The sequence below is a fragment of the Simochromis diagramma genome, unplaced genomic scaffold, assembly GCF_900408965.1.
Source record: "Simochromis diagramma unplaced genomic scaffold, fSimDia1.1 OVJJ01000050.1, whole genome shotgun sequence".
Lineage (NCBI taxonomy): Eukaryota > Metazoa > Chordata > Actinopteri > Cichliformes > Cichlidae > Simochromis > Simochromis diagramma.
Window position 1 is genome coordinate 16,648 of NW_024387188.1, and position 16,174 is coordinate 32,821.

Here is a 16,174-nt window from a genome sequence, read left to right on the forward strand (position 1 = left end):
GTCTTGGTGTCTACGTGGTTAAAATGAGAGACAAAAATGCTGAAGCTCTTTGTAAAGAGCTAGGGTAAAGAGGTGCTATATGTAAGTGCAGTCCATTTACCCTCCTCAATGCTCCTATCGGCATCGCTTCCAGATGCAGCAGCAATTACTTTGATCAAAAACAGCTTTAAAGCCCCCTGCTTCATGCTACCTGTCGAGGACCAAATGACAAACAGAGAAAGCATCTAGCAGCTGAAGGGCCACATATTTCCCTCGAGGGTGAGCGAAGAACAAAACAGAACTTAATAGAAAGTTAGTATCGTGGCAAGATTCATCAAACAATTGATTGCCAACACGACTGATTCAGCTCAGTTGTATTTATATGGCGCCAATTCACAGCATAGAGGCGAACCCCAACGATTTAATTTGAATACGCTATTAGGGACACTAACTGGTCACTTTTGGCTGGCATGTTGTGCTTGTGCTGCCACCTAGTGGTCACATCAATGCAGGTAGTCTTTACTGTGTACCAGCTGAGCTCTGCATCCATGCTCATTTTCCTTAAATAATGTACTCAACCAGGAAGCAGAAATTATAGGTAAGTATTTATTGTTGCTGTTATTTGTATTATTATTGCTCTATATGTAACCCGTGCATTCGTATGTTACGGTGTTTCATATTTCACCCACCAAAAAAGTAACAAAAAATAAATTAAAAAAATTAAAAAGAAGAAAACAAAAATCTGACGTCAGCCTGGCACCGATCATCACCTATAAACGCTGGAAGCAAACGCGTTTTGCTTTTCCACGCGAGTATTTCAGCAGATCGAGCGCCCTTTTCCGCCGAATTATGCGTCTCGCCTCCTCGTCATGACAACTAGCAGTGAGACTGAAATATTGCGCGAGAGTCAATGAGACTGCGCTCAGAGAGAGAGCGAGAGAGGGAGATTGAAAAGCAGTGGGATCTCCTTCAGTGCGGGCTTCAAAAATAAATACCACTGCATCATCCTGATATTCACAGCCTTTCAGGTGTTGTTCCAAAAGCACCGGGGCTGATCGGAAGGTGCGGGCTCCGTTTTCTCATTCCGAGCTTTCTCTCCTTAGCATCAGAGACCAAGTGAAGAGAGAGAGAGAGAGAGAGAGAGAGAGAGAGAGAGAGGGAAAGAGAGAGCACCACGCAAGCGCGCGAAGAAGAGATTGGACACCTGATTTCGGTGGGGTGTCTTCGCTGGAGCGCTGTTTCGTGTTTTAAGTCAGTCAACCTGTAATCTTTTTTTTTTCTTTAAAGGGGGCCGTTCGGCACAGCGGGGGCGCACACCGCGGATTATTATCAGCGCGGGCAAATGGGGGGAGAGAAAGAGGACAGATCGCTGCGTTGACTTTTGAAGCGACGCGCGAGTCCTGACGCTATAGCGTTACGCATTTATTTTCCTGTGAGTTCATTTTCCCCCCTCTCTCGTTCTCCCTCTCTCCTTCCCGTGTTTGGGTCGCACTCGCTGCTGCGTCTCCGCCTGATTAAAAAAAAGAAGAAAAGAAAAAGTCAAATATTCCGTGGAGAAGGAAACATAGCAGGGGTGTTGTCAGAGAGGGATGAGAGGAGGAGGAGGAGGAGGGGGCCAGTATGAGGTGTGCTTTTTTTGGAAAAGCCGGAGAAAGACGGACACCGAGAAGGTGTGCTGATGTGCGGAAGCCTGCGACTGCGTTGCTCTCCTGAGAAATAATTGCGAGCCGGGGAGAAATGGCCTAGTTAGGAGATCATCGACACGCCGACGGAGGATAGAAAAGAAGAATCGTGCTTAGATGGACGGGCCATCATCACCATCATCATCCTCTTCTTCATCTTAATTCCGGTGCTTGCATCGCGTCTTTTAGGTAAGCCATATGTTCACCACCAGCACCCAAACGTGACTGGAGATTTGCTGTCTACCGCGGGCTTCATGTGTGCGCAATATGTTTGGTGACTTCGCACATTGCGCACGTTGCCCGTCCTGACGCACTGTCAATACTGAGGAATGAGATTCCCATGTAAAATCCTCGAGCCACTTTGTTGCTATAGCACACATTTTCTTCCTTTCAGTGGGAGCCTTCTATTGGCCTTGCCTGTTGATAAGCTGTGGCATCTTAACGCGATCGGTCCACTTTGCGTATCCAAGTGGTTTTAACCGCGCGGCTAGCGGGGAGATACGGCTGCGATTTAATTGGAGATCAGCTCATCATGCACGGGGACCGTCAATCAGACCGGCTTGCTATTCTCAGCCGGGGCTGCCGATCCCGCTCGATTGTGGAGATATTGATTATTTTCTGATGACCCCTTTTTTTTTCATTACACTTATTGATGACAGCTTAATTATGCCTCTGTGCTGCAACGTAACTCATCTCAAGCACAGTGTGTGACAGGCCTTGAACTCAGAAGACGTCTTCTCTAATCAACAAATTCACAACAGCTCTGACACACACACACACACACACACACACACACACACACACACACATGCAGTCAAAAAAGCCTGTGCCCTAGAAGATGCAGATAGGATTGTGAATTAAATGCACATGCTGATGATCCAGGGAAGGCTCCATTAATATTCAGCGGTGGTTGGGCAGTGCTCAGTTAATGGAAGACAACAGGACCTCTGTTCTGACAGGTCATGAGAAATGGTATATTTTCATTTTTAAAGGAGTGAATGTGTGTTGTTTTTTCCTCTCTCTCTCTCTCTCTCTCTCTCTCTCACACACACACACACACACACACAGATATGGGGCCTGTAGCTACGGAGAAGTGACATTTAAAATCCATCAGAAAACCAATAAAGTGGTTTTGTAGACTTTTGAAGAATTTCGTATTACTCTTGTTGGCGTGCTGTTCAAATAGCTGTGATTGCTTTTCTTAGGCCAGCGTAACGTCAGCCTCGGCGCTGGCATTTTAGGAGGCTTACTCAAATACAGCAGAATGGAGCTGAAGACTGGGAAGCCTTGCCTGGGCTTCATCTTTTAGTGGGAATTTGTTTCACTACATATCAGACAAAATTAAAAATAAAAAAAATAGCACGCTACAGTATGGCAGAATTGTAGCATGACCATTCTTCTTCATATACACCGCAGGTAATACGTGTGCTTTATCTGATTTTTTTTTTTTTTTTTTAATCTTCAAGAACATACAGAGATTGCCACCATTCCCAGAGCACTACGTTCAATAAACTACAGTTAAGGGCCAATAAAGTTAATACTGTGGCAAGCTCGGTGTCAGTCGGTTTCTAGAGAGAAAATGGCCTAGAAGTGAAGATAAAAGGGACGAAAAGGAAAGAACGGCCGCTTAATGGATTGAATGAGAACACAAGGTGGGGGACTTACAATCTGGAACAAAACGTGTTAAGTCTTAATGTTTAATGAAGTATGTTTGGGTGAGGAAGGTGAAGTGCTCAGAAGTGTTCACTTTAATATTCTCTCTCCTCTCGTAAAGTCAGAGCTTTCTTGCAGCAGCACAGCTGTTGGGTTGTTTGTATAGGTGTATTTGTTTGTTTGGATGATGCAGCCTTGTCGCATATCAGTGCTTGTTTCCATCATCATAGCCCAGAATTTTAAAGCAATATGATTTTAATTATTATTTTTCATACCTCTATTACTTTCAGGATATTGTCTTCTTTTTTTTAGCTGAATTTCCTCATCAGTGCTTTCCTGTGTGACTGCTGCTAAGTGATGTCACTGCATGTCTTGAAATAACAGGTAGCATGTAGAACATGGCAGCTGGTGAACAGGCTCATGCACGTTAGCATCCTGACCTTGCAAGCTGTTCTACGGTTTATGGATTCATAACTGTAAGATTGAGGTAATAAGCGATGGTAAAATGAAGTGTCATTTGTTACTTCATGTTTGAGGTTGGCACACACACACACACAAGATTGCTTTCATCTGGCTGCACAAGACCAAAAGCCAACTGCATTTATATTTCTTTTTTTTTTCAGTTTGAACCTACATGTTACTCCATGTGTTATTGCACTGTGAGAGACAGGAGTTTGTGATCACTGTCATTTGATTGTCTTTGATGAAAGAGAAAACACACAAAAAAGGAAAACTATCAGGGACTAAGTCTTGGATGAGACAATTTTCTTCAAATACCTTCTGGGTTTACTTTTGTATTATTTGCTTGGAATGCTCAACGCTATAATTCTCACTTTAGAGCCACTTTAGATTATTTTTGGTGTCAAAATTGTACTTTAGATTAACAATAGAAAAAAAAAACATAAACTAGAGAACTAAAGACATTACACACTGGGGGAAAAGCCTTAATAAGGGGATACTTTGAAATAAGATACTTTGAATTGTGCAAAAATATTATATTTCCTAATGTTTTTCTATGTTCTCATATAATCCAGTTCAAAGTGCTCCAAGCTGACCTTGAAGAAGAGGTGGAAGAGATTTACACTTCCAAAACAAACAGTATGTTTTCAGGTTATGGCAAAGTCAGCATCGTGTTTTAATCCAGAGAAGGATTGATCACTAGTGTGAACACTAGAGTTTGTTTCTGTTAGAAATACCCAACACAAAATAGCCTTCATTAGGGTAACGCACACCCAGTGCACTTAAACTGATTTTATTTGTGCAGAGTTAACATGCTCTTATTTTAATGTTCATATTTCCATGGATACTTCTTGGGTTTGACTCTCAGTCCTTTTTTTTTTTCAGTTGTGAGTGAGTTCCACAACGAGAGTCTTCAGGGTTGTGCACTTAGAGAAAGTGTTTATCAAGAGTCCAAAAATTCCACAAAAGAGCCCTCCTGCCGTTTACAATTGTACTGTGTGGGACTGACCTGAGCCCTTAGAGATTTATCAAGAACATTCTTCACAAGTCTGTTATTTTTGTTGTTCTGAACTTTGGGATTAGATGTAACCCATAGTCACTGCTGCAGTACACTTAATACCACTGACTAGCTGTCCATAAAGCTGCACATAGGACATCACTTCTTACATTTGGAGTCTTTAACACTCTAATGGTGGGTTTTTAAAAACATTGAACAATAAAAATCAGGACAAAACAGCACTAAAACCCATCTGCAGCTCGTTTATATTTGAATTGTGGGAGCTGTTGCTATCCGCTCATCGTATCCCATACCTTAGCCAAGTGTCTTTAACCCTTCTTGATATAAAACATTGACTGTATGCTGGGTTTAAACCTGTAGCTGCTGTAATGGAGGCTCGGAGATTTTAATTTCTGCCCGAAGATGTCGAGTCAGAGGAAAGGGAGGTTAAAATGACCCAGCTCTCAGTCATATCACGACCACAGAGAGGAGAAGCTGTAGAATAGCTTGACCTGACCCATTATCTGTGAGCAAAGTAAAGCTGGAGAAAACGCCTGTGCAAATGCCATGGTAACCATCTTGTGCAACCTCCTTTGAAACAACATCACATAAGAGTGATCCATAAGATAAGCCAGGATAAGGGCCATCCTGTCTCGCGCGCTCCGAGAAGAATATCACGGCAAAACCCATTAAAATATGCACTAAGTTCATGCGTCTTTTTATTAGTGACACAGGCAAAAGCCCAGTAAAAAGGGACACGTGACCTTTCCTGAAACACAAAGATCCACCTTTTAAATTCATCGCACGTGATCCATTAAGCAGCTGTAATATTTGATTAATTTTATTTTATTTATTTGTTTTTGCAGTGGTGTACAAACTCCAGCTGGCATTGAAATATGACATGTATTCTTAAAAAAATATTATAATAAATATTCCTGTCATGGTTATTATGGAGCTGTGGGCTGTGTTGACATGAATGAGACACATTTGACATGATACTTTTTATTAGGGCGGCAGCCCATTTTGCTGTTATTTAAATGTCAGCATCTACATTTTTAGATGGGGATTTGATATCTGCTTTATGACACTGGCGAACGGTAGTCTCATCGGCTGAAGGACACTGACGACAAGTGTGAAATACAGCAGAACTGCAGGAACTGTAGATAACCACTTGCTTTCTGCCACTGCTGCAGGATTGAACTGTTGCTCGGTGTAAAGTACACAAGAGTGTGTGATTCATGTCAGCTGGTGCTTGGCAGTTCAATCACTGCTTTACAGGAGCCCAACAAATAAAGGTGAAGTCATAATTTGGGAAGTCAGTGAAAACTGATGCGGTGATTAAGAAGTCATTGTGTGTCCACTGTCCTTTTTGTCTCTATCACCAAATCAATATTTAAAGCTAAGCACAATGTGAGAACGTGGCCAATAGAAAGATGCTAGGTAATGTAATACGCTCTCATTTAAAAATACAGAACAGCAATCATCAAACTCTGACCAGCGCTGAACGGCATACCGAATACTAGTGATGTTTAAAAATGTTTTTCAAAATTCGGACAAAAGCTGCAGACGTTCTGCATTCATTGCTGAAAAATATGAACCCCTGGGTGTGGATTTGATAAAAAGAGCAAGCTTTGAAGCATCACTTTAAGTGGCGAGCTTTAATGTGAAAATTGGAACTTTTTCAAATTTTGTCTTTTTTTGAATCTTGGTCTCTCACCTAAAACATGCACTGTACACAACATTTAAATAACTGAACATTAAACTTGCTGCCCTGTGAAAAAATTGTCATCCCACAAGGATGATTTGTTGCGTTTTATTTATTATACATTAAGTCACTAGATGCTGTATCTTGCTCAACTTGGTGTAAAAACCCATGTTAGATGTGCAAAATACAGCCAAAATTCTATTTATGTACTCTGTTACACTTTGAGTTACTTTGTGTGTATTTTTACTGAATATCTAGATTCGATTAGATCAGATGAAACTTTATTAATCCCTCGGGTGGGTTCCCCCCGGCAAATTCAGTAAAAGGTGCTCCCTTACCAGGAATCAAACCCGGGCCGTGGCAGTGAGAGCGCCGAATCCCAACCACTAGACCACCAGGGATCAACAGTGGCTATACATGAAATTTCAGTGTTTCCTAAATACAGTTCCTCAACGTGTCACCTGTAGGAGAAGCTGCTCTGCTGACGTGCTACACATGCTAGGAATTCTACGGTACATAGTGATTTATGGGTAATTCAGCTTCATGTAAACATCTAAATCTGCATCATATTACACCATCCATATTTTCACCTGATCATCTGTATCTCCAGAGCGTGCTACTGCTTTCTACAAGCCACCCTCTATGGCGCTTGCATTGTGACCATTGTTTTACCAGAAGAACAATGGCTGACCTTGACGATCATTTTCAGTTGAACGGAATATTCTGCTTGCATTACTAATCTTAGGACTTCCTCAACAACTGAAAATAAATTCAGCAAAAGTACAGAATAACAAGACACGGCTCAGGACACTTGAAATGATTGAACATCGAGGACCACTGTGGTAGCATAGGGAGTTCAGATGCACCCTTACAGTATGTCAGGTAGTTCAGTCAAACACTTACATCAAAGGATTCAGGGCAGTTTATTAGAAACAGCAGTCCACGTGAACTGTGTGTGTTATTCTGCTAATGATGGTGAAGCCAAGTGGCATGGCGGAGTCTCTGGTGTGCAAACTATGAAAGGAGAGAACTGAAAAATCTCAAGAGCAGATCAAATTTAGTAAACAACAATCTTCATCCAGTTAACTACTCGTATTCTCCTCATTTTTATTTTAATTTTTAAAGTCAGTACCAGCATTGAAACCCAGATTGCCCCTACCCCCATCTTTTATTCAGCTGACCTCACAGCAGTACCTTTGGAGTACAGGAAACCTCTCAACACTTTTGGGCATACAAATCATTCCAGCAGAATACATCACATACAGCAAGTCTCAGTGCTTTATGTAAGCTAACCCAGAAGATCATGACTGCAGCCATCCCATCTGTTAAGAGTACACCTTCCAGTGAACGTGACAGTCAGTGTTTAACTTTCTGTAGCTGTTTTGCGTCGTGTCACCTTAAATAGCACAGAGCGTATTTACTATGAATGATGCCCCATTGTAAGACGATGAAGCAGGCCCGCTTTCCATGCTGCTGAACTCCGTGGGACCGGCTGCACGACTTATAGACGATTGTCCTGCCCATTATCGCGCTCACTGATGATCAGATATAATGCACCTGCTCTCTCACGCATATATCGTGTGATGTTTTTTTGCCTTTTTTTTTTTTTAGTTTTCTATTGTAAATCTATTTTAAAATCTGTCACATTTCCAATATGATGCACATCTACATTACCAAATAATAGCTGCTCTTTAATGGATGAGTTTAAAATGGCTGTAGACAAGTTATTATAATATTGATGCGCTCTGGGTATCCATCGATTTATGCCAGAGTGTAATAACACTTGTTCTACAGTGTTGCATCTCAGACAGTATTACAGATTCCCCTGGCAGCAAGTTTTCATGAAATATAGATGTAAAACATATGATAATGGCTTCCTGAAGATCAAAAGAAAAGCATATTTCTTGCAGCCGTCACAGATTGGTCTTGTGCATTACTGATAATGATTCCTCAATATGTTGAAGTCCAGATTGCACAATCTGGATTTATCTTTCAGTGTCTGGTCATTGTTACGGTGCTATTTTGAGGGCAGCAAAAGATTTGCAGGCAATTTGCAAAACACACTGTGACTTTTATTGCAGCAAAGCCACAGGAGTAATATATTTACTAATGAATTTAGCTTTGACAGCAGTCTTTCACCAAAAACCCCTCCGCTAAACAAGATAATGGTAATTAATGGGAGATCTTTCCCTTCAGATCGTTTTTAATTTTGGCTCAGAAACATTGGCTCTATATTTAGTTGTTTGAGGAGGAGCTGCTAAGGACCGGTGTACATTTTCAACTCCTCGGCAAGGTGACCTCCTGCTGTTGTGTGAAAAAACCTACTTGTGCCATGTGCAGTATGGAAGCAGATCGTGATTGTGCCTGATCGTAAAAAGCAGATTTTTGTTTGGATCCTTACTATGACAATGTGAGTTGTTTGCTTGCTCTTTTAATGCACAACATTTTCCCTTTCAGTTACTTAAGTTACATTAAGCCTTATACAGTGAAAGCACTTGGTTAAAAGCAGAGACAGCTTTCATAGCTATGATTGTTATTTCAGTTTTTTTTTTTAAGTCTAAGGGTGGATAAATGAAGGTTAAAAAAGTAAAGATCTTTCAACTACGTTATGAGTGTCAATACTGCATAGCTTGTCCACCAGAGGGCACTATGCAAATTCACTGTTCGCAACAAGTGTTTCCTACAAACACAGCAGTTGGGCAGAGCCTAGTGTAAATGAGTAATTAAATAACTACATGTAACAAAGATTTGTTGTGTTTATGTTTTGTGTGTCTGAAAAAGGAATTATCAGGAAATATCGGTACTGTTGTTCGTCCTAAAAGTCCTATATCAGTCAAACAATCAGAATATACAAGAACCTTATTTAGCAGATACACAGTCCACCTAATATCAGTTTCCATGCCAACTCATCCGTTCAGATGAGTGTATTTTTAATTCATTTGAGGCAAATGTATTTTATTGTATGTATTTTAACTTTTCAGACTTTTCTGAAGAATATGAAAATGCTACGTATTACTGCGGGAGGTGATATTTATGGTTTTCAATGCCATTTTCCCTTTTCGGTGTAATAAAGGGTAAGAAAAAAACAACCCGAAAGACTCAATTTGTTATTCTTGGGATCCCTTGCTGATATTGCAGGAGTAGCTGCATTCACACTTATAGAGCTCGCCTGGTTTAATTTTCAGAGGAAAAAAGGCTGCCGCGTTGCCAAAGAGGAGAAAACGCTACGCAGGTTATCCAATCCAGCCTTGTTTTAAAAAACATTTTAATTATTCATTTGTTTGGATGTGCAGAACACAACTGGACTACAGTGCATTACCACAGCAGTTAGGGAGATGGGTTTCAGCAGCGCTGAAAGACTCCAACAAAACAAACAAGAACATGCGAACAGAATGAATGCCATGTACTTAAAAACACAAGACAGTCATTGAATTCCAAACAGAGAGACAGTAACACGCTGGTGTAATTGCATCAAATGTTTCAAAGCATCTGAGCAACTAAACAAGCACCTTTGCTGGTGTAAAGACTTATTCAGTATTGAATCAAAAGGTTTATTGATGCTCATGGTTTTGGATTTGAATTGGTTACAAAATTACCGTGTATTATCCATTTCAAAATATATGTTTTTGCACCTATAGTATTATAAATTGTGTTGTGTGTAAGTAAAATCTTGCTCATGCTGGACTCTTTACCACTACTTTATTAAGAAGTTATCTGCCCAGCTGCAATGCTGTTATCAGATGTTAGCCCAACATACATATTACAAGTAAGCAGGCTCCCACTATTACCTATAAATAAGCCCAGACGTTATCTGCTCATCTGTTGTAATCAATAATTTATGAAAGATTATGAAGGAGACATAGTGGTTGTATGATGTTTGTGGGAATGCTATTGTAAGCTAGAGAAAAGAGCTTTTTAACCTGTACTTTACAATGTCAAAAAAATCCCTAAAGCTAATCAAGTACTTTTGGTGCCTGAACCTAAACAAGCATTGTGTGGAAACCAAAGCAAATCAGGTAAAAAAAAAAAAAAAAGGAAAGGAAAAAAAGATTTGAAACAAAAAATAATAGATTTTGCTAAATCAAAGTTTAAATTTGACATGGTAACATTTCTTCATAAAACTATGTCTAGCTGCTGTTGTGGTCTTTTCTTTTCATTCTCACTTTAACAGGAGCCTCTGTGCACAGCGTTACATCTACTTATCACCCCGTCTTAGCATTACAGCTCAATTTTCCTGCTTTTCCAGTTGCACTTCGTGTTATGTCTTCCAATACACCTCTGGTTCTCTCCAAATACACACTGCATTGTCAGCATATGTGATCTCTGTAGCATAGCTTTTTTTTTTTTAACTGACATGGTTTTACACAAGTAAGAACCGCACAATCTCCTAATGCTCCTTATGTATATTATTTCCCCTTGGGAGTGTAACTAAATTTCAAATTGTAACACCCATTACAAAATATCATTTTAAATCCATAATAAAGAAAAACCTAATCACATTTTTGTTGTAATGTTCAAAACATAAGTGGCTAGACTTTGATTATATGATAGTAAAAAGGCAAGGCCATGCTTGTTACTGGGACAACACAGATTGCAGTAATAGTTCAATTAAGCATACGCTCAGTTCACATTAAGGTGATTTAACCCAGCAGGGGTATGTTTAGTTAGACCGGGGACAGTTTACATAGACAAGGAATTACCGAGAAATGTCAGGCCTGACTTCTTGTTGTTGTTTCTTTGAGCGAGGTCTCATTATTCGCAAGGTTACCTGAAAGCATTCAATCAAAAAAGACGAGGGCTTTCGGTACTACAGCTCCATTTTGTCGGCCTTGCAAACACACCATGAGGGAATTCTTGTCAAATCCTTCCTAACCCTCTTGACAAAAAGAACATGTTTAAGCAAAAGCATAAATGACTAGTGTCTGGAGTGCTGGTGTTATTACCAGGTTATCCCCATATCCCGCTGTCACACATACAGTAGACCACTGTTGATGTGACATGTTTAACATCTTAATACAGGGCTGTGTTTAATTGACTGAAAACAATTATGATCGGTGAAAAACATTTTCTTTCATTCTTTTCAACATGGGCTTCACTGTAGTTTGATATTAATTTTTTAAAATAATATTCAAAACTCATTAAAACTTTACAAACTAGTGTATCTAAGAGTCAAACAGAACTGTGGCTGCTTGGTAAATTTGAATATTAACGCTTAGTCCTTACAAGAAAAATTTAAGTTTACTTGCATATTAAACTGACCAATGCTCTAAAGTAAATAAGAACATTTTAAAAATGTGCAATAACATACTGTTCTGGTTCAGATAAGTCAAGATTGTTGCCTCCTAGAAAGAGATTTTTCTCTCTTTTCGTCCGTGGCTTATAAAATCACAGTTAACAACCATGCTACTTCTCCTTTGACACTACTGAAATTGAATTGGTTTGAAATGAGCTGCGAGGGAAACTTCATGGCAGAATGGCCATTTGAAAATATGAACAGCGCAGGCAGAAAAGTACTGACGACTGACGTGTTATGAAGGTAGACCGCCATGTGTAAAGTGAAATGAAGCAATGACTGTGATGTAAAAGTGCTGGCCTTTGGCTTTAGGGACATTTGAGGTCCCCAGTAGGTTTGTACAGCAACAGGGTTTGTATCACTGTTTTAGATGTGTAAATCCTTGGTTAGATACAATAGAGGAAACCAGACCAGACGGAAACTATTCAACCTATGCTAAGAGTATAATTCTTTCATAGCTATGGTTCGACATGCTGTCTTCATAAACTATCAGTGTGATTTAAGACCAGGAGGAAGAGCTCTAACATGCCAGTAAACCACTCTACCCTTACTACCAGCACCTGCCTGTATTGTGGCCATGGCTGATTTTACCTTCCCACCATTCTCCTCACATTATTTCCCAAGCCTTCCCCTTTGTGCTAACTTTGGCTTCATATCTTGTTCTTTCCATCTTTATTCCTTGGGATATTTTTCTTGTGCTATTATTATTATTTCCTTTTCTCAGTTTTGTTGGCAGAAAAACTATCACATCATCTGGAATCCCTTTAAGAAAGAACAGATTGTTTTTTATTATTTTATTTAAGTTGATGCTCTTAATCCAGTGAACAATGTTTTTAAGATAAAAACAGCTAATAACTATAAGACCTTTAATATTTTAATTCAGATTAGTTTTGTAATTGATATATATATATATATTTTATTTTAAAAAACAACTGGGAAGCCTGCAAAGTTAGTATTTAGTACCATCCTTTTGGCAAGCACTACGCTTGTCAGTAGCGAGACTTGCAGTTCACCCTTTTATACCTACTTACGATAATATTCCCGAGACTTTGTGCATATTTCTAATCACAGTTGTCATAGGCATGGAAAACCTTCAACTTATTTGGTATTTTTTAGGTAGTCCGTTGTGGACTTTGAGTTAGGATTTTGAGTTGTTGTGTATTCAGCCTTTTGACAGACACTGACTTGCTTGGTATTTAACTGAGCCTGTGCTTCCGTCTACTAGTGAAATGTTCCTTGTTTCACTGGCTGCAACACAAGCCCAAAGCATGATCGATCCATTCCCGTGTGGAACATTTGGTGAGCTGTTCTTTTCATGACATTTTGCACCCTTCCTTCTCCTGCAGGAATGGTTTTCTACTGATGAATGTTCCATAAAGGTCATGCTTGTGCAGGTGTTGCTGCACAGTAGAACAGTGCACCACCACTCCAGAGCCAGCTAAACCTCCCTAAAGGTCTTCTTTGAGCCAAATAGGGGTTTTGATTTGCCTTTCTAGCAATCCGATGAGCAGCCAACTCAACTTCCTATTCCAGTTAACTTCTATTTCTTAATAAATCTTCAGTGGGAAGAGCTTCCTAAAAATGCAGTGCTATTTTGTTTTCACATTCCCATCTCAAGTATGAGAGGGAACCACTTAGAGGGGCACAGCTGCTGATTGTTGGGACAAGATTTGAGGAGTATTTCTAAAGCTTTGAAAATGGGATCACCTGGCCTTTCTTACTAATGACTAGTGATATATCATAGACTGAACAAGCTAAGTGAGGTCTTATGTTTCTCTTACTTTGCCCTCCTTTGCCTTTTTTCAAGCAGAAATTGTGTAAAATTGTACAAAACAAAAGTGTTATTTGACGGTAGGGCTGTCCAAAAATAGACACTCAGATACTAATTGAAATAATAATTGAAACAAAAAATTTATATTGGACCATTGATGCCAACAACAAGACACATAGCCCCTCCCCTCACTAGCTGCCAAGTAATCGACCTTCATAACAAGAGGCCAGTAAAACTTTGATTTCAGTAACACTGAACAAGTACTAAACATTTATCATAACTGCGGAGTATACATGTAAGCGTTAGCTGTTTAACTGTTAGCAATTTACTCGATAGCCACATTATCCATCTATTAAGTTACCATTGAGGCAGTGGCTTTATGAAAAACAATAATATCAATGCAGGCAGCCAACGTTATCAGCCAGCTGTACCCACCTGTAACCTTTTTTTGTTTTGTATTATTGTTTGTTGCAGACAACTTCAAAATAGCGTTGCTATTGATGGTGTTGTTTAATCTTCTGTTTCTTTTAAATCCTCTTCATTTTTGTAATTTTTTGCCTGTGCGATTGAAAACACTATGGAGGACTGAAGTGTCCTAGCTATCTGTATCAGGTTTGAAATGCTAACACCAAGTAAGGAGCAGATAGAAGAGAACCTGGAAGTCTGGAGGTATGTCAGTGCATACCTCCACACTTCCATGTAATTTTACGTGTCTGTGAATCAGAGGGCGACAGGTGGAAAGGTCAAGAGTGAGATGTTAGTGGCATGCTGTGATGTATCAGGTTGAATGCAGCTTGAGATGGTTTGGACATGTCCAGGAGGGATAATGAATATATTAGACAAAGGATGTTGAATATTCAATTCAATTCAATTCAGTTTTATTTATATAGCGCCAAATCACAACATAAGTCGCCTCAAGGCGCTTCATAGATACAGAGAAAAACCCAACAATCATATGACCCCCTATGACCAAGCACTTTGGCAACAGTGGGAAGGAAAAACTCCCTTTTAACAGGAAGAAACCTCCGGCAGAACCAGGCTCAGGGAGGGGCGGCCATCTGCTGCGACCGGTTGGGGTGAGAGAAGGAAGACAGGATATATGAATATGAAAGCAGATTAAACACAAAAACATAGGAACAAAAGAAATGTTTCATAAGATAGTGTAGGGCTGTTCGATATAACGATATATATCGGATGACGATATAAAAACGTCTATCGTTTCATTTTACGCTATCATTTGTTTTGTGGTGTCGCAAAATAAACTGTTTACGGCAATATTTTTTCATCGTTCTGATGGTCACTGTAGTAGCTATATTAATTTCTTAAAGTTCTCTCTTTCTCTTATATTTAATATAACCACACTACAGATGGACAAGCGCCTGTTTTTATGCGTTGTGGTTAGCAACAACGACGGTAACACCATCGCGTGTCCGCTTGTTTATGTTCCACATAAACCTTTCACAATAAAGCTCAGGATCCTGTTGAGACTTTTCAAAATAAACCGAATCACGTGAAAGAGCAGATTATTTACGGATGAGAAGTAAAAAAGAGCCGCCAGGTGCTAAAGGGTTAGGGGTTAGGGTTAGAAACCTTAGACTCAAACGTTAGAACAGGCTTTTCCCCGCAGCACGCCGTGTAATAAATACTCACAAAGAAAACGGCGGCCGTTACAACTTATGTCTAAAAAGTGACATAGTTTCATGCATCTGTTAAAACACTCGACTCCAGCTACATGACGCGCAGCTGGAAACACTTCCCGCAAGTCGAGCTGCCCGAGATTTACAGAATTTACAGAAAATGTTACATTTTTGTGATTTATATCGTTATCGGGACGATAGAATTCTTATATCGGGATATGAGATTTTGGTCATATCGCACAGCCCTAAGATAGTGAATTAGTGATACTAATCTTTGGTGGCCACCTGGTGAATGCCTTCTAATTTTTTCATTACTAGTTGTAAATTCAAACAAAACTGAGGTTATTGTACTAAATAGAAATCCTAGAGACGCAGTCTATAACCAGATACTTACTCTGGATGATATTACCTAGACTATTTATTTCATATTAGCTTCTCTTCTCATATTAGCTTCGCTTCACTGGCTAGGTCCTGAAAACCTCACACTACCATATTATCCAAATGGACCTCTTCGCTCTCAGACTGTGGACCTCCTGTGGTTCCATCTCTACTTTTAGATTCAGATTTAGTTTCTTTTTAGCAAAGCTTATAGTTAGGGCTCAATCAGGTAATACTGAATCCTTCCTGGCTTTACATGATGCACTGAGGATTTTTCTTCACTCATCTGTTTTCTTTTCCTGTGTGTTTATGTAGAACTGCTTCATTTAATCATTACCAATAATTTTAATTTAACATTTATTTTTTATAGTTTGTCTCTTGTCCTGCCCACACTGCCTCCCCCCCAACTGGTCATGCTCAGAAGCCTGCTCCTTCCTCGGTGTGGTTCTGCTGGAGGTTTCTTCCTGTTAAAAGGGAGTTTTTCCTTTCCACTGTGACCAAGTGCTTGCTCAAAGTGGTTGTCCGATTGCTGGGTTTTTCCTCTCCAACATTGTGCTTTATATTGTAAGATAAGATTGTCTTTATCTTACAATATAAAGCACCTTAAGGTGACAGTTGTT

The 16,174-nt window shown here is 39.7% G+C and overlaps 1 protein-coding gene across 2 annotated transcripts in view; it reads left to right on the plus strand.

Moving 5' to 3' along the window:
• The first annotated feature begins 1,112 nt into the window (after positions 1-1,112).
• nlgn2b (neuroligin 2b) overlaps positions 1,113-16,174 on the plus strand; it is a 65,423-nt gene continuing 50,361 nt past the window's right edge. For both annotated transcript variants that reach the window (XM_040049896.1, XM_040049897.1), the window contains exon 1: positions 1,113-1,850. The gene's annotated coding sequence lies outside the window, so the exon portion shown is untranslated. The remainder of the gene's footprint in view (positions 1,851-16,174) is intronic.